Genomic DNA, 27,614 nt, shown 5'->3' with positions numbered 1-27,614 from the left:
CACATACAGGGCATATGACGCACGCGATACCCATTTACTTAATCGGACGCATAAAACTGTTAACGGTAAGCCGTAAAAATGTTAATCCTTATCAGCGGGCCTGCGGTCCTTTGCGGCCTTTATCGGCCTGCTCATGCCTCCAATATTGAGGATGCGACCGGCTGCAGCCGGAATGGAGGCGGAATGCACGAGGCCCGTGGAGAGATTGCTCGTTGGTGTTCCGTAATTCTCCTCGCGCGGGCGCGGTATGTCGCAGCAGTCGCGGGGCGCTTTTTTAATTGCGGGGTTCTTTGATAATCGCGACCATAGAGTGTTTTTTTTTTACAAGTACTGCTCCAGGAGGCCACATGTAACGTCTAACAGAGGCCTCTGGAGAGCACGTGACATTATAAGTGTTCCCATTGCCGCTTTGGCGCCCTGGAGGCACCGTCAATAATACGAAATAATGACACGTTGTTACAACTAGTAAATAACATCTAATAAAGAAATACAATCACGCAGAGGCGCCAACTTCTGGCGCCGCGCTACCGCGCCCGCGCGAGAGTTGCGAAACGCCAACGAGGAACTTACCGGGCCACGTACAACTACGATCAAAGTGCATGTTAAACATCCCAATGCGACCTAAATAAAGTTGTCCGGTGCCATCCACTACGACCTCTCTCATAGCTTTAGTCGCTTCGGGACGTTAAAAACGTTAATCACCACAAATCAAGTCAACACATGCGGGCGTACATTCGAAGCTAAACGACTGCATCCGTAAGTCAAGGTGAGCCTTGCAAAAGAGTCGAGAATGTGCTAACTTCTGGTGGAGCTCAAAACATAGCATGAATAAAGTCGCTTTTATGTCACAGGTCAGCTGCAGATGCGTATACTTTCGCCGCAAGACGAAACTACATGAAATAAAGAGAGTCTACTTAAACGTGCTAAAAGCACGCACAGCTTGAACACATACACTTTTTCGAAGTGGCAGGCGTGGACTAACCTCAAAAGAAGAGCTTGTGAGGAACCGTGGCACTTCACAAAGCCGTGCGTTTTTTGCGACTTCCTCGAAGTCAGCCCGCCCGATCCTATGTATCCACACTTTTCTTCTTTGTGCGTTGGGCTCGCTGGATGGTAAAGAAAGAAGCCTTTTGCTGTCGCTGTGTCGGTTGCGGCAACCGAAGGCGCAGCAGCACGACTTCACAATTAAGTTCTCGTCCTTAACACACCCGATTTGTTCCGCTAACGCACTCGATCAGTCCGTTTGCGCGTACTTTTGTCGCGCAGGGCCAACAATGGCGGTCGGAGCACGCTGGAAAGAAAAAATATATATATGGAAAAGCGCGGCGCCTGCTTCCACGTGACACAAATTGGCCAATGGGGTAGCGGAGGAGGCTGGGGCGACAGGAGACGTGGAGGAGGAAACGTCGGAGAGAACGGGATGGCGGAAAGATCTAAGGATGGCGTTACTCTAGAAGCGTACGGCGAGGGGTTAGTTGGTATGACATTATGAGAACAAAGAAAAACTGCGCAAAAAAGAACAAGACAGAGGAAGAACCACACGACACAGGCGCCTGTGTCTGTGCGCCTGTGTCGTGTGGTTCTTTCTCTGTCTTGTTCTTTTTTGCGCAGTTTTTCTTTGTTCTCATAATGGCGTTACTTTTGGAAAATTGAGGGGCTTTACCGCACCACAGTGTCCCTGTATTCGCAACTCAAATCAACATTAGGGGGCGCTGCGAAGCCTGGCCCGGTCTGGCTACACTGTGCAGTATGGCGGCTTTACGGAGGTCCCCGCGTACGCTGTCCTTGGTGAAAATATTAAGTTTGTTGCACTGCGATGTTAATTCGCGCTGTTTTGTGGGGGGAGAACGGGTAGTGGACGCCGAGCACCTCATTTTAGTCGGTACCAGTGGTACAGTGAGTGATTAAGTAGAAGTGGTCGCGCGTGTGTGCAAACCTCCGGCGTGACAGCGGACCCGCACGATATTGTGGTGAGAATCGCCGACGCATTCCGGGACCCATCGATCGTGGAGGCAAAGTGCTCGTGCACTGCTGGATTGTCGCAAAAGTGCAAGCACATCTCGGCTGTTTCTCCTGGCACCTTATCCTGGAACATTTGGTGTAGTTGTCAGTCCCTTTAATGTTTTATCTCTACATTGCGTTTCAATGCTGTTCATATTGCAAAGATCGTATAAAGTGAAATGTTCATGTGCGTGCACCGTTGTAAGCAGAAGAGATCCTATTATGTGCCAAACTGCAACTTAGCTTCACCTTGTGCTGTGGCGCTTGAGGTTACCTATCACAATACATATCCTGCTTTTTTTTTTGCCGACATGACTGTTCTCCTATGGCTCATACGTTATTGTTTCACAATTTGTGCACGAGCAACTGCGTGATATCAGTGGCGACTCAGGCAGAACTCATGAAACAACTTTTGTTGTCTTTGTTTGTGCCCTTCTTAAAGGGGCCCTGAAACTGGCATGCTGCATAATATAGATACCACGACCACCACAAGCTCTGTTCGCAGGACGATCAGACAGCCGTGTGTATTTATTGGTCTCTGTAAGTGATGTAGCTCCAGGCGTCCATCTCGCGTTTAGAGAGTGCCACACATGCCTGAACCACAAGTAGCAATGTGTAAAAAAAAAAAACTTGACCAGGACCTTGCTACCTTGCCATGCACCGTGTAGCTTCCAGCACACTAGCTGAGGCGAAAGGAGAAAGCAATGCATCAGTGCAATAACTGCTAATTCCGCTTACAGTTCAGTGATTCGAAAAATTTTTGCAGCAGGTGATGTCCTTTTGCAGTGAGGTAACTATGATCAGTCGGAAGTGTTTCAGTGCCCCTTTAAGTGTTTGTTAAGTGCTTTAAGTGCATGTTAAACTTTTATGTCACTTACTTTCCATTTATTGATATGTTGATAGTAAGGACAGCTCTATATGCTCTATGGAGGTCAATAATTATCATTCACTGATGTTAAGTCTGCACAAGTGTCTCCCCATGTTGTTTTACCAGTGGTTTAGTTATGCTTCCCAGGACAGCCATTTGCACTGTATTCAACAAATTGGGAAGAAGCATAAATTATGGTACATATACCAGCTGGGGTCATTTGAATCAAACCATTCTTTCAGGGTACTCAACTCTGGTGGCCAAACTTTTTAAATACTCATCGTATGCAGGTTTGACACTGTTCCATGTTACTTCTCATGTTCTGTTTGGCAAGATATACCCTCATATGCTAAAAAGTGCAACAAAAATGAGCTTGAGTAAAACGTATGAGGCAAACACCTTGACACAGAGTACAGGGAACAAAATATTGAGTGCATGTGGTTTATTTTGTGAAAAGATACAAGTAAGGCAAGGGACAACAAACAGCCATTGAAGAATAACCACAACTCTATGCACACAGATCATAAGTGAACTGCAAATATCTCGGAATACCATAAGATGAAAACTTGCATCAGAATGCGTAGCGTAAATCAGCACTTCAATGAAGAATACAAGTTGCAAAAGAATGTGCATTGCTAATTTACAAAAAGTGTGTTGAAGTTGAAGTCTGCAGGTTTGGCCAATGCAAACAAGTGCAGCATGTAGATCACATGGCAACGACGGTGTCTGAAAAGTATGAAATGGCTGAGTGGCATAAAAAATGCTGAATTTCCAAACAGAAGACCGCACTTACTCTCAAGGCCGCCACGCTTTGATGGAGCCAAGGTCACACGCACAAATGCCTCTATGCAATACAGGCTACTTGCAATATCGCCAGCCATGGCACATGACTTCAGGTGAATCACCTAATGCCGAATATGCAAACGTGCCACTGGAATTGGGAAGAATTTTTTAAAAATGCGGGGTACGACACATTCATGTGACATGGTCTTTTCGCTTTGGTATTGGAGAAGGCAGGGAAAGAACACTTGCGCACCCTAGTCGAGGCAGAGACAAAATGTTTGCTGGTAGTAACGCTTGCCTTCTGGCAGCATGGTAACAGGACAGGTTCTTCCATTTCCCAAGATGTGGCAAATTTCCTGTTAGAAATGGCTTCAGGTACTTGGCTTACAGAAACCAAGGTTGTCCAAGTGAATTATCGGGTTAATTAATTTGAAAATCTTCGAAAAAAAAAGGCTTTCTAGACGACACCTTACATATACCAGTGTATAACCAAAATTTGCAATAGGGCCTGGTGAGGGGCCCTTACGAGGCCATGCACCAATTAAGTTTTCCTAACAAAGAAAAATAAACTCGGGCAACGTAGCAACACATGTTAAGTTCAAACGGGCTGCAACAATACACAAGATTGTGGAGATGTAAAAAAATGCAAACAAAACATTAGAACAGGCTATAGTAAGGAAGTACACAATGGAAACAAGGAATATAAAAAAATTGTTGGAGGGGAATTTATGTGCCAAAAGTGAACCAACAACACCATTTTAGGAGGAGCACTATAAAAGATTATTTTTCAATGAAGGAAAAGAAGTGCTTTCCTCACACTTCCCACTAGTTTAAAGGGGTTGAGACACCAAATTTTGAGGCTATAAGAAGCATACTGTAGGCTTCCTCTGTATGCAAAGACACTCAACATGAAGTGCTAGACACAGAAAAGTTTAAAGTATGTTTTCATTCTCTTCCAAAGAGTGCCTAAATGCTCGTTCTCGTGATCGAAACCCATCGCTACCGCGATTGACACCGATGTCACTGTGTTGGAAGCACAACGAAAATTTTAGTGACGCCATACCACATTAGAGTGACATGCAATGAGTGGTGACCCACAGCACCTGGCAAGCCTAGAGAGGCTTGAGTCTAGAGGGCAATGAGCAGCGTCAGTCGTAGAGTCATAATTGGAGCTGCTGCAGCTAGCCCAGACAACTGTCGGCGTGGTTTTGTTTGCCTGCACTGGTACAGAATGTGTGTGCGAGACCAGATGATGCAGCAGTGTGCGCGTCACAGCTTGGTGGGCCCACGTGACCAAGCTTTCTAGACATTTACATCACTGTCCAACTCTGCGCCTACAAACCGAAACTGAAAATTGTTCACATAAATAATGCAATATTAACTTATTTACTGAGAATATAAGAATATTCGAGTGTGCACCATGCTTCCTGGAGCAATAAGAAACGTTTGAAACAAAGAACGCGCAAGCCAAAAATTTGATGTCTCAACCCCATTAACGTGACTTATTTTGCCATACAGAGACTGGCTGACGTGCATCTTAGTGTTACTGGTTTTAAGATGAAGCCTGAAATTCTTGGTAAATTGTTTCAGAAATAACGTAATCAATACTCAGAGGAAGATAATACTTCTGACAGGAACAACATGCTTTTAGTTTCTAATTAGCCACGCAATTACATTACCAGAGCCAAACCACTTGATCTGTAAGAGGACAACCCAACGAAGGTCTATTTCAAATGTAAAATAAGGGCAAGCTCTGGCTTCACCTCTGCTGGTAAGGAACATGGCGCTTCCACTCCTGTAAAGTTTTTTAAAATTCCTTGCGTGGAAAGAACGAACCACTTTTACGATGCACATAATACGTTTGGGAAATGTATTGATGCAGGACTCACAAAAATCGATGTGTTGCTAAAATCGGTGATGAAAGGTTTGTGATGCCTGCAGCTATTATGACAATGTCGTCAAGTAATCCCACCATGCTCCATGGGATTCTTGTTGACAACACGGAATATTTTGATTCGCTGCATAGCACGCTCTACATAAGCTCTTGCTGATGCTATCTTTTGTGTCCTAAGTGAATCACCCTTTGACATCTGCTTTTGTTTTCTGAATGGAGGCCTGATTAACTCAATTAAGTTGTCCGCACAAATGTCATCAATAAGAAAGCCACAGTCTGCCATTATGGCATCTGATATCGGGTCTAGTTGCTTGACGAGGCAGCTTTGCTCAAACAGGGCCTTGTCTGAGGTGCGGCCTCCATATCCTTGGCTTATGTAGGCACTAAGACCACTTGTTGTAACAGTCACCATATATTTAACCGTGAAACCTTTCTTATAGAAGGGGTAGGTCTGTAATGCACATCGCAAACAGTTGGGCTGGCTAATAGGAATTACGGTGCAATCTACAATGACACGCACATTACTGAAGTGTTTAAAACAGACAGGCAAATGTTCAACATCATCTTTTGGTGGCACAGCCACAGTTACTTTTAAAATTTCAGTCATCAACTGAGCAGTCTCTGCAATTATGTTGCTACATGTAGTTCGAGAAGAGTTAAAAAGGTGACTCAAGCATGCAGTGGAAATATTATGCTTCAATATCACCAATGTCAATGCAATTGTTTTTACACATAACTGGTGCCGTCCTGAAAGTGGATGAATTTTTGTGTAGCACGTCACACGAGCATTCAGAACATCGAATGATGGCAGGCCTGTGAATGTATTTACGTTGCTACTATTTATCGTGTTCACAAACTTCTGTGGAAAAGTACCCGATGTCACTTGGTCAGCCTTGCTTTCTGTAAGCCTTGTCCTTGAAGCCATTTCTAGTAGGAAATTTGCCACGTCTTTTTCTTCTCTTCAGTACTCTGCCATTAATGTCCGGGGGCCAGGTTGGCAAGCACATTCCTGTCACAAAACAAAAGCAAGAGTTATAATGTCTGACATATCTGACGCGAGATGCAGCTTCTTTTTGTCATTCCAATAATGCATGTCAATGTGTTGGAATTCAATGTTGGAAGTAGGAAAGCCAGGCTTTTTGCATCAGTTAATTTGCACCCATCACACACCACAATCCGTTCACGAAGTTGATCCAGAAAACATGCTGCCGGCTAGGTAAAGACAGCTACCACATCACAAATATATAGAAAAAATAAATTGCCATATTTGCTATGTCCTTGTCCCTTATGGTGTTTGCAAGGCTTTGGTCCATGCTGTTAGGGGATGGGAAATCGCCCAGCAATGTCAGATAGAGTTCAGTTCAAGAAACCAGTGGTTAAGCAATGTGTGCAGAAGTTGCATTTAATATGCACCCATCACACACCACGTGCTACAATGCTTTTACGATGTAAATCCAGAAAGCATGCCACCGTCTAGGTAAAGACAGCTACCACAACACATACATATACAAAAAGAAATTACCATATTTCCTTTGTCACTTATTTGGTCCATGCTGTTGCTGTCAGGGGATGGGAGATCGTCCTGCAATGTCAGAGTTTAATCCCAAGGAATTAGTGGCGAAGCAATGTGTGCACAATTTGCAGGCAGCCAATTTACCATGGTGGTCGTGCTGACAGGTGCATGGAGCAACACCTTTTCTTCTAATGGGGAGGCAGCAGTTTCTTTGCTTGATTCATTCTGTAATGCTATAAAAGGTGTTGACATCTATTGCATGCTTGTAGACATGGTGTATGTACCATAAGCATATAAGTGCTGCACCATGCAGTCAAATTAACTTACTCTGGCTGACCGATACGCACGTCGGCGAAGTCTTGCCAGTGAAAGCTCTTTCATATGAGCATCCTTGTTCTCATCATAACATGACGTCCTAGGTAGGTTTTCAGTTGGTATTGCATTTTTTTCAGCCGCTGTCTTTGACATGCTACATCTGAAAAAATAAATGAATTGTTTATGCTTTATTGTGCCTCAATATGGGCTGCACCCAGAATTTTTTTCTTTTTACCTCAGAAACAAGGCCACAATATTTATAAAGAAAGCATTTGCAAGGAAATGAAGCACGGTTTGAGTGTGCAAGGCTATGCAACGTTGTATACCGAATGTAGCATCTGCAAAACGTAGTTGAAAGATGCTCATAACTCAAAGTACACAGGTGCAAACACCACCACATGACCAGAGTAGTTTTGCCACTGACTTGGGGATGATTTAATAACACAGATAAAGCTAGCTTAGGTACTAATACTGCACATACATATGCGACACGTCAGTAGACGGCGGACGCCGTAAATTTTCCTCGCAACTAGCAAACGCGTGTAAAATTGACATGTGGCTGTCGCGTAAGTGGCAAACTTCTGCAATGAACGTGATAGGCTCGCTGTCGGTGCGAAATACCAGTGTCATATGGCCACTCTTGAGCGCGTCGGAGATTCTCAAGTGCAAGTGGCAAATTCGTAATCAGTCGCGCTGGGAAGTGCCCGTGTGCAGTGCGCCTGTGCTGCAAGTTCATCCGCGCCACGCATGATATTTATTCCGCTTTAGCATGCCACATACGTGGAACGTTTGCACTCAACACTTCCCGAACTTGCTAGTAGATCATTCGTAAACGTTTGAATCTCCGACGCCCGTATAAGTTGCGCGAGACGTGCTGGGCATCAAAAGCCTCCCGAGTTACAGCCGGGTGTAGCCAACGAGCGCAGAGGTGACGTTCCTCTCAGAAACCGCTGTGAAGCGTCGAACATGAGCTCTAATTACAGCCAATGTGGTTAACGAGTGCAGAGGAGACGTTCCTCGGAGAAACCGCTGTGACAAGTCTCGAACCTGTGCTCGAATTTCGCGTTGCGGCTAACATATGCAGCAAATAATGCATAGCCCAATCGCCAGTGCTCGCAATGTGAAACGTGTTTACATAAGGTGACACAGCGACATGTATAATGGCCACGCACAATGGTCATCCATTAGTTTCGAGTTCAAAAGCTCACAATAGTGTTTCACCTGGTAAGGAGAAATTATCCCGTGCAAAATGCCGTGAGCAAACAGTCACTGTCAGCGTCACAGCCTTGCCGATGCGGATGTTAGCGATCCACCTGGTTCTGCGGCTTCAGCCTTTCGACTCGGAGGGAAATGCGTGAACGGAAATATCGCTGTCCTTCCATCTCGCTGGCACGCACTGAGGAACACAGCATAACTGCTTGGCCGTTCGCTTTTTCTTTGCTAGCAGCTCCATTCTTCCGTCCGCGACAGCAGCCTCTACGGCACACACGGCGACTGGACCTCCGTATGGCGTTTCTCCCTACTGCCGCTAGGTGTCGCATGAATTGCTGGAGTTGCGAATATGGTCCCGTAGGGAGCAGAGTTGGGCATAGGTCCGCTTTATGTTCCAGCTCTGCAGTGAAGCCACTCTTCGCGCGCGCAGGAGTCAAATGCCGCGCGCTGTTCCATTTGATTTTTTGTCTGCTGGTCGCGAGCTACATGCGGAAATTGTTCGCAAGGGCTGAGTAAGATGGCACTTTTTAATGCAGACTAAGCTCGAACGATTGGCGTAGCCGGACGGGTGCCAACCCCCCGAAATTTTTAGTTTGTATGTACATATATACACGCACATATACAAACACACGCACGAACGTGCATATAAGGAGTAGGCGGACTCTCCTCGATCCCTCGAAATAAAATCATCACTAAGCCCGTGGCTCGAACAGCTCAAAAGTTGGCGTGTAAACGCGCAGTACCTTGCAACAAAAAGCGGTGCAATGTTCTTCAGCATACATATGAAGTTTTCTAGCGGAGGCCGGAAGGTAAGAAATGTTTTAAAGGGTGTTTAAAGAAAAATTCACACACGTGTGGTAGACAATTGTGTGAGCACATTTTGGCTGCCGAAATCAGACGAATAATGATCGTAGCCAAGAGAACTATCGTGCCTGCTGTTATGTCAGTGGCCGTTAACTGTGACCGTCATTCATCACTAACCGTCGTTCACAGCAGCTGCACGTTTTCGATGTATGTGGTGCAGACACCTAGATTTAAACGCATTTCAAATGTTCACATGCGCGCATGGTATGCAAAGCTTATTTTTACTATTCATACCGCAAACTTAACAGCAGCTTCGCAGCAGCAAATCTACAAGTGGAAAAAGATTAAAGATGCACGAGCTTCTAGATCAAATTTATTTCGTACAAGGGAATGGATGAGCAATGGCTGGTGGCAGCAGGGGATGAGTGCTGGTTCTTGGAGCCTCGGGGGGCAAAATTCAAAGCCACAAGAAAGGCAACAAGTTATTAAGAGTAACAACAGGTTATTTTTATTGCAATTATCACATAAGATGGCAAACTTTTAAAGTAATTATTCACACATTATAGACTGTAATATGAGCACACATTTTTCTTTATCTCTTCATACTACTCAGGTCAATTTAGTATAACGCAGTGCTTATTAAACGTACAAAAGGAATTTTACATTCCTCACGTCGACTAAGGCTGATCGAACAAGCAACATACTGCGGGCTGTAAATGCTGAAGCTATCACAGCTGTCTCATCAACGGGAGCGCACCATGTTTTCGCTTACTACAAAACAATGAACGCCAGCACATCACTCGACCTTACATAAAAAATCAGAACGCCGACGAAAAAATTAAAAAATAACAGTAGAGAAAAACCAGGGTGCAGCGGGAAAATTGTATTTGCTAGTATTTACTGTTTTGAACACGCTGTTCTAGACCCGCATAGTCAGAACAATCGCATAAGCAATGCAGTGAATTGGGCGATTTGGTAAGTTAACATTCTTGTCGTATATGTGCAGCGCGACACAGACGTGTCATTCATTCTTTGTCCCACATCTGTGTCGCGCTGCACATATACTCCAAAACTGCACAAGCGAACGACCTCTCACGCCAGGCGTACCCATTTCAGCGCGTACAGGAGTGTTACTAGAGATAAATGCTGCCTTAGTGTGAACAAGCCGAACTCGCATCTGTAAACAAGGCGAACACACCTCGCATATCCTGGTCCCTTTCAGAGGCGGCCGGTCTCGTCCACCCGCGTGGAACCGCGTAAAAAGCTTTGCCACCTTCAGTGCGGTCTGTGCAGTTGGGTGCTTTGCACCCCGTCATACTGGAATACAAGTCTCAAAATGATGTTCCTTATCACTTCGCCAAAGTCATTAACTTAATATCGGCGAATACCGTACCTGAAATCTGGAGCCCATTGGTGCCACGCACGCTCGACGGTCCACTGATAGCAATTTCGGTGGCACTGACGGAAACGAGTTGGTGCCGCACCCGTAAAGTTGGTTTCGCAGAGGCACAGTTGAACTTTTGACTTCATTTTGCACCACATGATAGCGTTCGGCGAATAGCGGTGCCATCGGCGCCGGTATAAGAAAACTAAGAAGTCGTTTTATGGGAACCTCTTTAGACGACCCTGGAGGGTACATCTCGTCCTTAATAAAATCAGGGGAAAGGTTCAAGTTTCGTTGTTTCAATTTTTGTAAATCCTGACTTGCGCGATTTCGCGTTCGGAAAACGGGAATAAAATTACTCGCAATCAGTGTGAGTGATACGGAGAGGTAGCGTCACCTTTCAAGCGCAAGCGCAAAGTAAATTCCTCATTTCGCCATACAGATACGGAAGGTATGAAACGCCATCGCCGTGATGCACAGACGATCAATGAGATTCACACAATTTATACCATTGTTTATAGATGTTTTGATCAATAAACGTTGATTAATACGCCATATATGCGAGAGATAGTTTTCTACAGCAAGTTTAGAGCATTTACACGCATTAAAAACCAAAATCCCCTAATGCACACGCATGAAAGCGACTATTATGCCGAAAACGAAATGTAATCGCCAATGCCCACCTGTTTCTAAATCACTGATCGTTCGTACGCATACGTGGGATAACTCCTAAAGCTTGTACAGCGCAAGTAATGACGACGTAAAGCGTGAGAAGTGCCTTCAGTTAAGCGCCGTGCGAAAGCACAACGGAACGTTACGCTCCTGTAGCAGACCACGTGCTTCCTTGGCGCAAACTTCGACAGTAGCGCCGCGCTGGCGGGTACAGAGGCGGGCCGCATACATGCTGCGGGCGCGGCGAGGAGATGCGGTGGTGGTTAGTACGTACATGCTTCCTCTCGTCCGCCGGCACCTTTGTCACTCGGAATTGAGCTCACGCACGGTGCCTTTGCCCGTGCGGGGAGCGCGTAGTACCTCGTGTTGATCCTATCCCGACGCTAAGCCGAAGAGCGGGTGCCTAGTGCTCGCACGACGTCGTATACCACGCCGAGCCGCATTTATCGGGGGCCCAAGCCGAAGGAAATTGCCCGAGCTCTCGCGAGTTGGCCCATTGGTTATCGCGAGAGCAAGTACCATAGCCGTCGGGACTTTTCCCAGCGGCGTGTCCCAGGTTGAGCCTGTGCTCTCGCATCGACGTGCTACAGGCGCCATTGACTGTATTTTCCGCCCTTGGTGCGGGTCCGCTTTGGTTCCCCGCCACCCCGGGACCGGGCGTTTGTGCAGTGTCGGGTGCCGTCGGATACAATAAACGGTTTCCGTCAACTTGAGGCAATACTGTGTTCTGGCGTGCGTCGCTCGGTAGCATTTGTGGCCTGAGCTCGCGCGCAGCGGCACTAGAGGCTGACGGCTGGCGCGGCCATGTGGCTCGCTAAGCTCGAACCCGCGGTGGTCGGTACTCCTGTGAGACCGTAAGAACCCACACTGGCGCCGAACAACGCGCATTCAAAGATTCATTAAGCCTTTGTTTTTGCTTAGCCGAGTTAGTACGCCTTTGCAAATTATACTCGCCGCGTCATGTCTGCTAGGCCTAGTGACCGTTGTCATTTGTTATAGGTGACTTTTGCCCTTTGTTAACGTGAGCAGACACCGGGTTGCTCGATAACGTGGCCAGTGCTTCCCTTGATCAGCGAACGCATGCACCCTCGCCTGTCAGAGCCCCCTGGATGTGGAGACAACACGAGGCGCTACGTACCAGCTCCCATTGGAGCAGTATGTAGCGTTATTTGGGAACGGGTCCAGAGCCCTTCCCGATCGGTGCACACCGCCAAATTCGTCTGCCACGGCTCCCTTTGGAGTGCATTCGGTAGGGCCCAGTGGTGCAACCTTCGCGCACGCACCTGTGTTGTCGACGCTGGCTGCAAGTCACATAAGCAATTCACGTATAGCTGCCTCAAGTGGCGGCTGTGAACGACAGCAGGCGCACCCCGCTAGGAGCCTGTTTTGCTCTGGGGCTGGCAGCGCGTCGGCCGGTATCCCTGTGGAAACCACGCCGTTGATCGAGCTGGACGACTGTTCACCCTTGCTCGGCCACGCCGCTAACGCGCCAACGGTTCCTTTTGGAACAAGCGCACAGACGCTGTTGTAAAACGCCGCAGAAATGATTCAGTCACTCTCGGGGGCAGTTAAGGCGCTTTCGGCTGTTCCGAAATGCGCGCACGTACCCCTGTACGGTTGGCAGTTCCGACTTACAGCGGATACGGTGATCTGCTCAGTGCCAGGGATTATTGTGACTCCCTGGTACGCTACCAGATGGCTCATTGTTTGGAGGATCAGGACGTGATAGAACGCGTCGTTCCCGTAGCACTTACTGACACGGCGGCTAGGTGGTACCAGCTTACCGGACACCATGCAGCAACCCTCGAGGAGTTCCGCGCAGCATTCCTGCGCGAATTCCTACCCGCTGACTACAAGAGTATATAGAATGCGGCGAGAGCTTGAGCTACAGGTATACACAAGCTCCTGACGAGTCACTTCAGGAGTACGTACGCGTGATGCAAGACCTTTTCTTAGTCGCCGAGCCCAAAGCTTCGAACGAGGAACGCGTCGAGCGGGTGATCAGACAGACACATCCGACCTTTTCGGCGTACCTGCGCGGCGGCCGCTTCCGAGATTTCTTTAGAAGAGTTGGCCGCCGAGGCAAAGCGCATTCAAGGCAACATTCTCGCCGCGCGCGCCTATCGCCCACCGCCAGCGAGGCCCTTGACCCACGCTGCGCGTGGGGAGGACCTGTGTCCTTCCCCCAACGGCAACGACCCGGCCAAGTTGCCTTTGCGGCTACAAGCGGGTGTGCTTGGGAGCTGAGCGCGCGCGCTCTAGATCCCTACACGTACGGGAGGCGGGCAGGCGCTGCTGCGCCACCGCCCGAAACGCAGGCGCAGGGACGCTCTTCGACCCAACGCATCGCAGAGGCCGCTCGTGATAACAGGCCCTTTGGTCAAGCAGTGAGTCGACCCTGGCAGGGAGCTCAGGCTGCTCCGCCTCGGGAAAGGTACCGCGGCGGAGTGCACTGTTTTCGCTAACAACTAGGGCACATAGCAAGGTACTGCACCGCGCCCAGGCCTCCTGCGAGGTCGGCAAACTGGAGCGCAGGTCGCTCGTGAAAGCACGAGTGACCGAATCTTTGTTTGTTCCCTCGGCGTACCGAGTAGGTTGTGTTGCTGGTGTGCGCGCGCCCTTTATTCCGGTGACCATTGTCGGCCGCGAATTTTCGGTGCTGCTGGACACGGGCGCAAGCGCTTCGTTGTTCGGCCAACAGGTGTTGTCCCACTTGCAGAAGTACTCAGTGCGCTTGCGGGATTGCCGAACGACATACAATCTTGCGAAAGGCGTGACCCATTCGGCGGATGCCCAAAGGCTGACTGTCAGGTTGGGAGAGCGAATGAGGCGGACGCGTTTCGTTCGGGCTCAGTGTTCCCGTGATTCTCGGAAGGGACTTTCTCCTTAAAGCAGGAATCGTTGTGGACATTGCGAATGGCGGCTATCGCGACGGGCCGTTGACGCTGCTAAAGCCGTTCATCAGCCCGCCGGCGTCCGATCTTGCCTGTGCAGATGAGGCGTCGGAAACGTGTCGCGCGCAGAGTTCGAGGGCAAGCCCTCGATCGGTGCGCTCGCCTGCTCAGACTCCCCTTTGGGAACGAGAGGCACGGCACGAACCGTGTCGCGCGCAGAATTCGAGGAAAGGCCCGAATTCTGCTCTATGCGCTTGTCGAGTCCCCATTGGAGTCTAGCGACACGGCACTAAGCGGCACGACATCCTCTGGCAGTCTGGCAGCCTGTGCGGTTCGTTTGGATGATATTGGCCTCGAGCTCCACCACTGGAAAAGCTGGCGCCACCGTCGGCGTGACGTGCTAGGACGGATCATGTGGACATAGCGGCCGCGTCGGCTGCTTTGGGCGCGCCGAAGCGAGCTGAAAACGAGAGTTTAAATTCCCTCGTACGCTGCGGTCCTCATTTAGTGTCGAGATTTTCCCGCTTCGAGTGTCTCCTTTACAACGCTTGAAAGCACTACAATAGGTAGTGGCTGCCTTTGAAGGCGCACAACATGGTAGGCTACTGCTCGGTGCCGCAATGCCGGACGCACGCGACGAAGCACGGTGTCAGCCTTATTCACACGTCCGCAGGACAAGAAGCTGTGTGAAGCTTAGCTCGCGAAACATAATACCGGCAAACAGTCATCGGCTACAACTCGGGTATGCAGCAAGCACAGACGCGAGAAAGATTTCTGCTACGGCGCCCGGTCTGTGATGTTCTGAAAACGCGCACTGAGACGCTCGCCCGAGTCCGCTGCCCGACTAATGTCATGACGGTTTGGTCTATGAACTTGTCGATGCTATAGATACTGGCAAGTTCAGTGGAGTGGAAAGGCAGCGGTGAGAAGCACATTTAAAAAAAGCATGGCATATGGTCATGTTTGTGTTATGAATTAATGCACTGGATTACAAAAAAGGAGCAGCGGGGAATTGCACGCTGAGAACACCGATAAACATACAGTGCGACGCAACTCGAGAAATAGTATTGAAAGGTCAAAGAATTTAGTAGAAAAAAAAGATTGAATCGTCGCGACGGCACATCACAGTCCCCGTAGGCGTCGAAGTCTCTACAATGAAATTATTCTTGAACAGCTCTGATAGCGCCCACGCAACAAGGGTTGATTAATTGTATACTGTCAAATGCTCATATTCTGCGGCCTAAAGCTCATGGAACGGTGCGAAAACGCGCGCGCGGAGAAAGCGAAACAGTGCGCGGACATGCATGCAGACGCGCAGACGGTCGCTGCGAATCTGTACGATCGCTGCATTGAGGCTTCATTCTATTACGCTCCATTTAGTTATACAAACACTATAAGAACATATTTCACATAGTTAGCTCTCAGCGTTTACCTACCTTTCACGCAAGAAGCCGGTTCGGGAGACTCCATCGCGGCGACTGCGCGCAGTGGCGTTCACTGTACGTATTCGGTAAAGAGATAGCGTCTGTAAACGATTGCGTGCTTTCAGTTTGCCCAAGATTATTATTTAGACAGTAAGAAACTTCTCTCGTTTCGAAAGTACTTACAGAAATGTCCGGGAGAGCTCGCGCGTGGTGTTTTCAGTGAGCGCTGACAGCAAAACCTATGAGGAGCGCGCCACGTGATCCCTCATACTACGCCAGCGAGGCGCTTCCGATAGATGGCGACTCCGTAACTCCTCGCCGCCAATACAGAAGGCTCGCTTGTCGGCACTGTTATGCCAGCACGAAGAGCTCTTCGCCGATCAATCTGGCTGTACCGATTTGGCGAGCCACGCGATCGAAACTGAAGACGCGCTTCCTGTGAAGTGTAACCCCCGGCCCGTCACCCTGGCCAAGAGGCAGGTGATCGTTGGCTTCCTGGACGAGATGCTATCAGCCGACACTATATCCGCCGCTCGTCCAGCGCCTTGGCGTCTCCAATTGGGTTGGTGCCTAAGAAAGGTGGCAGTCATCCCCTGTGCGTAGACTACCGCCGTCTGAACGGAGTGACTCGTAAGGATGCCTATCCGCTCCCCACGATTAGCTCCATCGTAGGAACCCTGGGCAGTGCGAGGTACTTTACTACGCTGGGTACCTCCAAAGGTTACCATAGGTCCGGATGGATGAGCGTGACCGTTGAAAGAGCGCGTTCACGTCCCACAGAGGGTTATTTGAGTTTACTCGTATGCCCTTTGGTATTTGCAATGGTCCTGCGACCTTTCAGAGACTCATGGACCGCGTCCTCGGAGAAGCAAGGTGGTCATACTACATGTGCTACCTCGACGACATCGTGATTTATTCACGAACCTTCGAAGAACAGTTGGCCCATGTTGCCGATGTGCTCGAGAGGGTGAGGGCCGCCGGGATGACTTTGAATCCTGCGAAAGAACAACTAGCGCAAACCCGAGTTCAGTTACTGGGGTTTACGCTGGGCGGAAGCTCCATTGAGCCGGACCGGGAGAAACCTCGGGCAATCCTCGATTTACCCGCGCCCAAGAACGTACGTGGCCTTCGCCGCTTTTCGGGAATGGCCAACTTTTACCGGTTATTCATTCCGTCCTGTGCCCGAGTGCAGGCACCCTTGAGCAAGCTCTTGGGTAAGTCGGCCGCGTGGCAGTGGAGACCTGAGCAGCAGCAGGCCTTTTGCCAACTGTCTAGCGCCATTGCGGAGACAGCGCATCTCGGACTCCCCGAACTGACCAGACCGTTCGTTGTCCAGACCGGCGCGAGCGATCTGGGTTTAGGAGCAGTCCTCCTACAGGAATACGATGGTGTGTTGCAGCCATTGGGCCTTTTCCAGCTGCTCCTTGATTCCGGCAGAGAGGAACTATTCCGTGACCGAGAAGGAGTGCCTCGCTATCGTGTTTTCACTACGTAAATTCGATGTCTACGAAAGTGGAGCACCAATGTGGTAGCTGACGTGCTATCTCGTGCCACATTGCCCCCCAGGAGCATTCCTCCGGGTATGACAGCCGGTGCCTTTGCGCCAGCAAGCGTCGGGGGTGAAACTAGCGGAGAGAGAGAGGCGAGTCCGCAAGCGGGCAAACCACTCATTCCGCTTTCCAGGCAAGCAGCGCGCCGCAAAACGAGCGAGCGGAGGAGCTTCTCGAAAGCAAACCCATGACGCCGCTGGCTGCAGTCCTGTGTGGGGGCGAGACCAGACTCCCCTTTGGGAGAATTGCAATCGCATTCAGCAGGCAGGAGCTACTGAAGGCTCAGAAAATTTATCCGTTTTGTCGCAGAGTGACCGACGGTCTCAGGGAGTCGGAGCGCCCAGACGCTGCTGGTAGTGCGGCGGGCGCGCAGGGGGGCCGGAACCAGCGTGTGAGCTGGGTACCCCGCGGATTCATATTTGCTGGTTCACGATGGGCTCCTGCTGATATACGTAGCTACCGATGACGAGGCTGTGGACCCGTTTAAGGTGGTTATCCCCAAGAGTCTGAGAAGCGCACTGTTGCGATCATCTCGTGACGAAACCTTGGCCGGTCATTTGAGTGGCTCCAAAGTTTTTGCGAAACTAAGCCAAACTGTGACCTGGCCTGGCATAAAGCGTGACATTTTTCGCTATTGCCGTTCCTTCCATGTCTGTCAAACGGTGAAATCAAGGGGTGGCAAGCCGCCCGGGTTGATGAAACCAATTGACACTGAGCGTCCGTGGCAAGTGGCCACCTGCGATCTTATGGGGCCTTTCCCCAGGAGCAAGCAGGGGTTCAGACACCTGATGGTAGTCGTTGATTATTTTTCGAAGAGGGTGGAGTTGTTTCCGCTTCGGAAAGTGACAGCGCGAGCGGTACTGGAGAGGCTACAGGAAGTTTTTTGTCAATTCGGCTTTCAGAAAAGACTGATTGCGGACAATGCGCCCTATTTCACCGCTCGGGTGTTTGGTGCTACGGGCCGTTCCCTGGGAATTAATCACTGCACCACGTCGCCCTACCATCCCCAGTCCAATTTAACGGAGAGGTTCAATAGAACCCTCAAATCAATGTTGGCGGCCTTTGCCGTATAAGTCAAAAGAATTGGGCAGACCACTTGAGTGGGCTCGCGTTCGCAATCCGAACCGCCGAGAATCGCTCGACTGGTTTCTCTCCCGCCTTCCTCAATTTTGGAAGGGAGTTGGCAAATCCGGTGACCAGTGCCATTCAATGCCAGCTCGGGGACGAGGAGGCACCGGAAGACTGCTCTGCTTACGCTTCAGCACTTCGGAACAGGCTTTGTCGGGCTCTGTGTAGAGCAAGGCAGAGTTTGACTTCGGCCAGGGCCCAGCAGAAGGCTCAGTACGACCGGCATTTCTATCTTTCATTTAAGGTAGGTGATTTTAGTCCTGAAGGAAACCACGCTCATAGCGACGCGAGCAAGGGGTTCTCAGCCTCGCTCGCTCCTAAGTGGCTTGGTCCGAACCGAGTAGAGAAAGTTTGGTCTCCGCTCGCGTACTTGCTGAAGGACTCCCCTTCGGGAAAACTCAGCCGTGCCCATATCGCCGACCTGAAGGCCTTTGCGTCACGGTCCGACGAGCTCGCGCCGGTGTCCAGTGGCACCACCCGCAAGCAACAGGGCACAACCGGGGCGTCGGACCGCATTCGGACCACGCACCGGTATAACCTGTGGAAGTCGTCGTCCCCTGTGTGACTTGGTGCCTGACGGCGGACTCTTTCCGCCACCAAAGGCTCTCAGTAATATTGCTAAGCCTCAGTGGGCTAGCTTCTTTGCGGCCAGTGCACGAAAAGAAGCTGGCCCCAGCCGAGCTTTCTGCTAGTGTTGTATCAGTGTGCATTTTTTTTAATTTTTTGTACGCACGTTGAGTGTAATTATTGTTTTAATGTTATAAGTGTGCAGCTGTATAGTTCATTGTTTTACTTGTACATAGACTTTGAACTTTTTTGCTTTCTTGTGCTTTCTTTTTTCATCGTTTTCGCTTTTTTGTTCTCTTTTGCCAAGAAGGGGGTCGATAATTGGCGTGTCGCGCAGTGCGGGGGAGGGGGGGGGTCAATGATCCCTTTGACTCGTTGGTGCGGGGAGAGGAAAACGCCTGCCAGGGCACGGCGCGTTGTGAACGACGTGTGGCATGGCGGACGGCAAGGGGTGATGCGTGGCCAGGACGGTATCACGAGGAGAGTGCGTGCGGGCGCGTGCCTGCGTGCGTGGGGCCTGTTGCTCGTTGAAGCAGCCAGTAGGAGCCGCACCATCTCCATCGGATCGGCGTGGACACCGATGGTGGACGGGGTCACCGACCTTATGACATCAGACCAAGAGCTCGGCTCTCTTCAGTCGCCGACGCCCTGCGAACGCCCGGCAGCCGCCGTTGTGGCTGCCCATTCATCCTGCCTACGGCGGCGTGGCCAGCTGACCTGGCAGCGTCCTGCCCCATTCAGCTGGAGTTCGGGACCACCGCCACCACGAAACCGGCACTCATCGAGCTCGCCAACATCTTCGATGGACCAACGGTGAGCCCGTTCCTGCGTTAACTGACCTGCAATCAAGCCTACGCTCTCAACACTCGCGACTGCGGCCACCGCCTTATCCACAGAACTGTACGCGCCGCGTTCTCTTCGCACCATGATATCTTTTATTTGTTATTTTACCACTATCCTTGCATGTTTTTTTTTTGTATATATAGTGCGCATGAAAGTGTTAATAGTACTTGCTGGGCGGAGGTAGCAATTAGCTATAGTGCATGAAAGGCTCAATTCTATTTGGTGCATTAGCCCCTACCAGCTTCTTCGCCCGACTGGTAGGGGGGAAATTAAGGAGAGGAGGACATGGAGATTTGGGGAATTCGACGCGCCGTTGCGCGGGCGCATTTTACCTATGTTCCGCAGTCCTTAAGCCACACGGTCTCCTCGCTCCGAACCAGTTGTCAGCGGTGGCGCTCCACCAGGCTCCACTCGCGATGGTTCGCGGTGAGGGCGGAGCTATGACGTCACGAAGCGGCCCCTGGTGGCTATTGTCGTGATGGTAGCGTCTCTCTTTCGCCTTGGGACGGCGCCCGGTACGTACATGCTTCCTCTCGTCCGCCGACACCTTTGTAACCAGGACTGAGCTCACGCACTGTGCCTTTGCCCATGCGGGGAGCGCGTACCTCGTGTTGATCCTATCCCGACGCTAAGCCGAAGAACGTGTGCCTAGTGCTCGCGCGAGGTTGTACCACGCCGAGCCGCATTAATCGGAGGCCCAAGCCGAAGGAGATTGCTCGAGCTCTCGCGAGTTGGCCCATTGGTTATCGCTAGAGCAAGTAGCAGAGCCGCCGGGACTTTTCCTAGTGGCGTGTCCCAGCTTGGGGGGGGGGGAGCCTGTGCTCTCGCTGTGACGGCTACAGGCGCCCCTGACTGTATTTTCCGCCCTTGGTGCGGGACCCCTTTGGTTCCCCGCCGCCCCGGGACCGGGCGTTTGTGTAGTGTCGGGTGCCGTCGGATACAATAAACGGTTTCCGTCAACTTGAGGCAATACTGTGTTCTTGCGTGCGTCTATCGGTAGCCCTTGTGGCCTGAGCTCGCGCGCGGCGGTGCTAGAGGCTGACGGCTGGCGCGGCCCTGTGGCTCGCTAAGCTCGAACCCGCGGTGGTCGGTACTCCTGTGAGACCGTAAGAACACACATAGTCCACCTGCCACAATCGTGGTGATGACGTAGGCGGATCGCTGCTCAGACCAATGACAAGGCGCGAGTATAGGCATAGCGTTAAAATAGAATCGTTATATTCTCCCACCCTCTCGTTATATCAAAGAAAGCCTCCATTGAATTTCCTTCCCTTGACTTTCCCGCCAAGCATTAGGTTGTCGTCTTCCAGGGGGTCTGGCTGTACGCACTCCTCGAGCTATATTTTCAAAATGATTCTTCGATGGAATAATTCGGCCCACTAGACTCGATGTCAGGCGTGCAATTCCGAAGTATTACAGAAAAATTAAAGAAGGGTATTAAATTTAGACGCATCGGCAAACTACGCTTCAGCATTGCCCCAGTGGCCACTTGTGGAGATTCTTGGTAAGACGAAAGGCGAGTGGCGACACTGCCCTGCACCAATTGGTTGTGGCGGTCATGGAATTTCATAGCACGAGTCTAGCGAATCATTAAAGGAGAACGCCGGGAGAGTACCAAAGACTCAGCCTAGCACGTTCTGATAACTTTTCCCGCGCCAAAATAGCCGAGAAAATATGAGAAATACAAGAAAGTACTTCATAAATTCTTGACGTCACATTTACGTACCGAGGTTGACGCTTCGGCACAAAATTCATAAAATAAGTTTCGGTTACAGCTTCTGTTTATCAAGCTTGTCCCGTAAAATGAATAAAATAATTAGGAAATAATGCTTTGGATAATTTAAAACTGGGATGTTTCAAGAGGCTCGATCATGGAACAGAATCCAATTATGGTTTCAATAGGCGCCGACCCGCCGCCCCCCCCCCCTCACCCCGCCCCCTCTCTCTTGGCGATGCTGTGGATCCGTCCCCCAATTTCATTGTCAGGCTTCCGTCGCCCAAATTTGATGTTTCTTTGGAGTTGTCTCTAACTTTTCACTTGTTAATTTTTTGATGGACCATTTGAAAAATTCACTCACCGTGGTTGCTTTAGTGGTTTTGGCGTTGCTCTGCTCAGCGCGAGGTCGCGCGATAAAATCTCGGCTGCATCCATGGAGGGGGGGGGGGGGCGAAACGCAACAGGCCACTGCGCTCGCCTTAAAGAAGCCTCGTTTGTCGAAATTATTCCGGAGGCCCTCTCTCAGGCGCGACTCAAAATCAGATTGTAGTTCTCGCGCGTTTTGGCGCTTTGCCTCATGTTATGCAGCTGATCAAGGCCGTCGCGTCAAACTATACGCGGCTTGTCAATAACCGCCTTTCGTAGGCGTAACAAGATTTTATTTTGAATGTGTCTCAACAGCCATTGGCCTAAACGAGCGCACACTATGTCAGGTACAAACACCATGACACGAAACAGACACATTACAGAAAAAAGAAAATCACAAGGACAATATAGACAATAAAACAATTAACCTAAAGGAGCGATGAGAAACAGCAGTGTAGGCAAGTATGTTCGTTCTGTGAAAGGATTAATTATATATGTGATCTGCAAACAAGTCTGGGACAAATGGCACACATCTCAGGATAAAATCTATCACAACGTTTGGCGGCTTTTGCATGAGGCACACGAAATCGCAGTGACGTCAATAACTGGTCATAATCAATGGAGCCACGCACAATTTTGTGAAGGAACTGCATGTCGCACACAAGTCGCCTGTCATGAAGGGCATGCATACTAAGGTCTGCTTGGAGAGAATCATAGTTATAAAAACGACGGCGACGAATATATCTATCATACTCTCCGCGTACCAACTTACGCTGAACATTTTCGGTTCGATTAGAATAGCTAACGGAGACCTCATTCCAGGCTACTGACGCGAACTCGAGGTGTGGTCTCACGAGAGCACAGTAAAGAGTGCGCAGACACTTGTATCGTGAAAATTTTCTTGTTAACCTAAAAATAATACCAATATGTCTCAATGCACCCAAAAAAACTCAATACATGCAATCGGAAATCTAGCTTTGAGTCAACAATAACACCAAGATCTCGCACATGGGCAACGCGAGATATCTGTGTCAACATAACTGTGTTGTGCTTTCTAGTAAGAGACAAAACAGAAGTTTTCTTAATGTTCAATTTAAGCTTATTCATCGAGCACCATTTCTCCATGTTGCCTATGTCAGGTTACAAATCTGACATAGGCGAGGAGGAAAAGAACGAAAGATACAAGTGTGATAGCGAACCAAGAATAGTCAGTGGCTGACACCGGCATAAAGAACGTCGATCTTTCAAAATAATCAGTCTAAACGCAAGAAGCATGTTAAATAAGGGAGAGGCACTAGAGTTGATAATTTTGGAGTATGAACCCGATCTGATCGTGATTACGGAGACATGGCTGAACAACAGCATATACCTGACGTAGAAGTTACGCCGCCGGGGTATAGCGTAGTTAGGAAAGACCGATCCGGAAGAGGCGTCGCAGTGCTGATTAAACAGAATATACTCTTCACTATTATAGCAGTCCCAGGTGATATCGAAAGCGATTGGATCAAGACAACGTTAAGTAATCGCAGTGTTTTTATCGGAGGCGTATGCAGAGCACCAAATACGACGACAGAGCAAATTCTTCAACTTGGTAAATTCATGGATTCCAATTTTAAACAGGGTGAAAGTACTGTGCGATTGCAGTATTCCGGATATTGATTGGAACTCATATTTACCTGGTGAAACAAACGTGGTACTCGGTGAACAATTATTGGAATTAATATTATGTTACAACCTTGTACAAGTCGTAAATGGTTATACGCGGATTTGGGCATCAAGATCTTCGATTCAAGATTTTTTCTTTATGCCTAATTTTCAAACTAGCTATATAAATGAATGCGAAGTTGATGAAGGTTTAGCTGATAATACATGGTTATGCTTTCTTTTAACTTGTCTCTGCTCTCTTTGGATAAGGAATTACCGAAGCAGATATTGAATTTCCATGCCGCGGATGATGTTAGCATACTGGACTATCTTGAACATTCCTTTGATGAGTTCTCCACAATATACGAATCCAAGGCTAGTACGGACCGCCTGTGGGAACACTTTTCGTCAGTGGTGGCTCATTGCAAAGAACATTTTATTCCTAAACAAAAAAAAGAAAGCATAACAATCCATGGATAAACAGATATATAGTTCATTCAAAACGAAGAATCCAGCGGAAAAGGAAAGCATGTTCCAAAAATTCTAGCCCCGAAAGGTTGAATACTCTACGACAAATGAAAAAAGAACTGTCTTGTTCGGGATTCGAGGCATAAGTTCTATAACATAACACTGAAAATGTTTCTCTCGGACGAACTTGCTAAGTTCTGGCGATATCTTAACCCATCAACTAAATCTTATTCTTCACATAATTAAAAAGTCACAAGGGAGCGCACAGTCGCTTTTAATTCTTTTTTCTCTTTCGTATCCACCCGTGACGACGGAACGGCACCGATCTTGCCTGTTTCTCCTGACCGTCCTTCGGCTGACAATGTGGTGATTAATGAAGCAGGCGTCCTACACCGTCTTTTGCGTATTAATGTTAAAAGTTTCGGTACAGACGACATTCCCAATGAGTTTTTATACCGGTAGGCTGAGTGGATGGTTAAATGCTTAACGATTATCTTTCAATCATCCATTAACCGAAGTTACGTCCCTAGAGCTTGGAAACACGCCAAAATTCTTCCTATTCATAAGGTTAGCATCACGACAAACGTAGGGAACTACAGGCCCATTTCCCTTACGAGCACCTGCTCTAAGTTGCTGGAGCATATTATTAGTGAACACCTTTCAAATTATCTCGAAACACACAATTTATTGTCGCCAACTCAACATGGGTTCCGCAGGGGTCTGGCTACAATAACGCAACTTGTTGCGTTAGTTCATAACCTCTCTAAAACAATCAATGACCGTGGACAGATAGATCTCTTCTTTTTAGATTTCTACAAAGCATTTAATAAAGTATCCCACCAAAAAATGTTGTCGAAAATTGATGCTTTCTTTGAAAATTTTAATATAACTAACGGGTTCAAATGTTATCTTCAGTCTCGAGAACAATACGTTGAAATAGGTGGCTGTAAATCAAGTCTCGTATACCAGTACTGTCAGGGGTACCCCAGGGCAGTGTACTAGGGCCCCTCCAATTCCTAATATTTATTAATGATCTTGCAAATTGTACAACTGTTCCATTGCGATTATTTGAGAACGATTGTGTGTTATACAATAAGATAACGTCACTAGAGGATCAACTGGAAATACAGGCTAGTTTATAAAAAAAAATATGGAATGGTGTGGCCAATGGCAAATGATGCTGAACCCAGATAAATCTGTGTCTATGTCCATAACGAGAAAAAAGGTTATTCATGCTAACAGCTACAAAATTCGCGACACTGAATTAAAAAAGGTAACTCAACATAAATACTTAGGTGTACTATTTACCGAAGACCTCAGGTGGAACGCACACATTGATATGGTATGCAACTTACGCTGTGGTACACCTAAAATAAAAAAAAACTGGCATATAAGACCTTAATAAGACCCATTATAGAATATGCAACAATGGTATGGGACCCACACACGGCAATAAATTGTCACAAATTAGATCGAGTACAGCGTTTAGTTGCTGGATTCATATTTAACACATGTCGCTATGGTCACTCCCCTAGCGAATTGTGCCGGAACGCAAATCTTCCTGCTTTAGAAGTTAGGACAGCAGTGGACAGATTAAAATTTTTCTTCCTCATCATTCATAGTAAACTTAAAGTTAACGGGTCCGACTTCAAATTGTCGCCCAACGCACGCTTCCGACATAGACATATCATGTATATCGAGCCACCATTAACACGAAATGACACTTTTAAATATGGTTATTTTCCTTGAGTAATTGGAATAGAACATGCTGCCCGATTCACTGGTTTCCTGTTCTTCTTTAAGTGCATTTCTGGACGAGCTGCAGACTCTTCTTTGTTCAGGTCAAGAAGTGTTCTGATTCGCCAGATCAATAACACCGCGCTGTGGGGGCGACGAGTGCAATTGTGTTCGGATTATTACTTCTGTGAATATACGTGAAAAAACAGTGCCTTCATTTGTATTATTATCATTACCTTCATTGTTGCGAGTGTGATTCTTCATTTGTAAATATTAACTGTATCTCCATTCCTGTAATGACCCTTCGGGGGTTGACAGTATCAAGAAACAAACAGACAAACGAACAAACCGCGGCAGTCCTTTAAATTCTCAATCTTACAGAATAATTTTGAATCATCCGCAAAAACAAAATCTTCGAATTCATAACATTTATCGACAAAGCATTGATAAAAACAAGAAACAACAATGACCTTGAGGCACTCACGATGATGATACGAATTCGTCGGAAGCACAGCCAGAAAATCTGACTATATTTCGGTAGCTGCGAAGGCAGCTCTTGAGCTATTTGTCGAGCATGGGACAAAGTCCGTATATTGCAGTCCGTATAGTTGCAGCGGCGGTGTTATCTCAAGGACGGGGCAACAGACAGACAGACAGACAGACAGACAGACAGACAGACAGACAGACAGACAGACAGACAGACAGACAGACAGACAGACAGACAGTGAACTTTTATTGAGGTCCTGAGGGACTAGCCGCCGGAGACCCGTTGGGGCCCCCGGCTCGCCGCTGGCTGCTCCCATGTCGGAATCGGGAGGCCAAGCCTCTCCGCTCTTTCACGGGCCCTCTGGACGGCCATGGACTGGAGCTTGATTTCCGTACTAGATGTGGCCTCGTTCCAGTCCCGTTCGCTGGTGAAGGACGTATCCCGTAACGCAGGACACTGCCAGAGCATATGAGATAGAGTGCTAACCTCCTCCCCACAATCCGGGCACTGTGGGTCAATTTCTGGGTAAATCCTGCTGAAACCTCGCGAGGCATATGACCTCGTCTGAAGCATCCTGAGCGTGATCGATTGATATCTGCATAGATTCGGGTGTGGAGGCGGGAAGCGCCTGCGTTCCTCTTTGTAGTGGGAGACGATCTCATGACAGGTTAATAAGGGGTCGCTGTGGCGTGCGATCCTGGCCTAATGGTTAAAGGACGGGGCAAAAACGAGAAAAAACCAGCGCGCTGGCTGCCCGCTGCTGGGTGACGCAAGCAGAAGGTCGACTCGAGCGGTGCGGCTTAGCACTCGCTGCAGCCTCACAGTTTCGGTTTCGCGCGCTCTGATAGCCGAACATCGTCCTGCTACACTTCCGCGGGTAATTGACTTTTTCTAGATCGAAAACTTGGTACGGTTTGTATGGAGGCTTTGCCTCAGTTTCCCAATTACAACGAGCCAACTGAAACTAAACGTCTAAAAGTTAATTATTGGAGTTTTGTTAATTCACGACTACGGCACGTGTAACCTTTCGCCCCATGGTCGGCCCCGCTGACCGCGTGTCACCGAAGTGAACGTTCCTTTTATTTCACAACGGCTATTTTAAAATATTAGAGACTTTTAGCGCGTCCAGTATTCCGGCAAGCGCGGGTGGTCTGCCGGTTGAGCGGGGACGTAAACATGAGCGGCCAGATTGGTGGCGCCAGCTGGTGGTTCAAAGCGCAACCACACAAACACAAAGCCAACTACTATATTCTGTTTAGCTGCTTGTGTAAACTTCCGAGAGCGGCGTAATCGTGTTCACAATTACGCCGCTCCAGAAAATTTGCACCAGCAGTGAAGCAGGA

General features: G+C 48.7%; 1 protein-coding gene and 1 pseudogene across 2 annotated transcripts in view; one reads left to right on the top strand and one right to left on the bottom strand.

Annotated features, from left to right (window-relative positions):
• The window catches only part of LOC142566219 (putative sodium/potassium/calcium exchanger CG1090), a 171,548-nt gene that overhangs the window by 87,066 nt on the left and 56,868 nt on the right, over window positions 1–27,614 (top strand). The gene's annotated exons all lie outside the window — the stretch shown is intronic.
• LOC142566192 (uncharacterized) lies at window positions 5,490–8,701 on the bottom strand (annotated as a pseudogene).

This window comes from Dermacentor variabilis, unplaced genomic scaffold (assembly GCF_050947875.1).
Source record: "Dermacentor variabilis isolate Ectoservices unplaced genomic scaffold, ASM5094787v1 scaffold_12, whole genome shotgun sequence".
Classification (NCBI taxonomy): Eukaryota; Metazoa; Arthropoda; class Arachnida; order Ixodida; family Ixodidae; genus Dermacentor; species Dermacentor variabilis.
The sequence above is the reverse complement of the archived record's forward strand: the minus strand, read 5'-3'. Positions and strand labels throughout refer to the sequence as shown.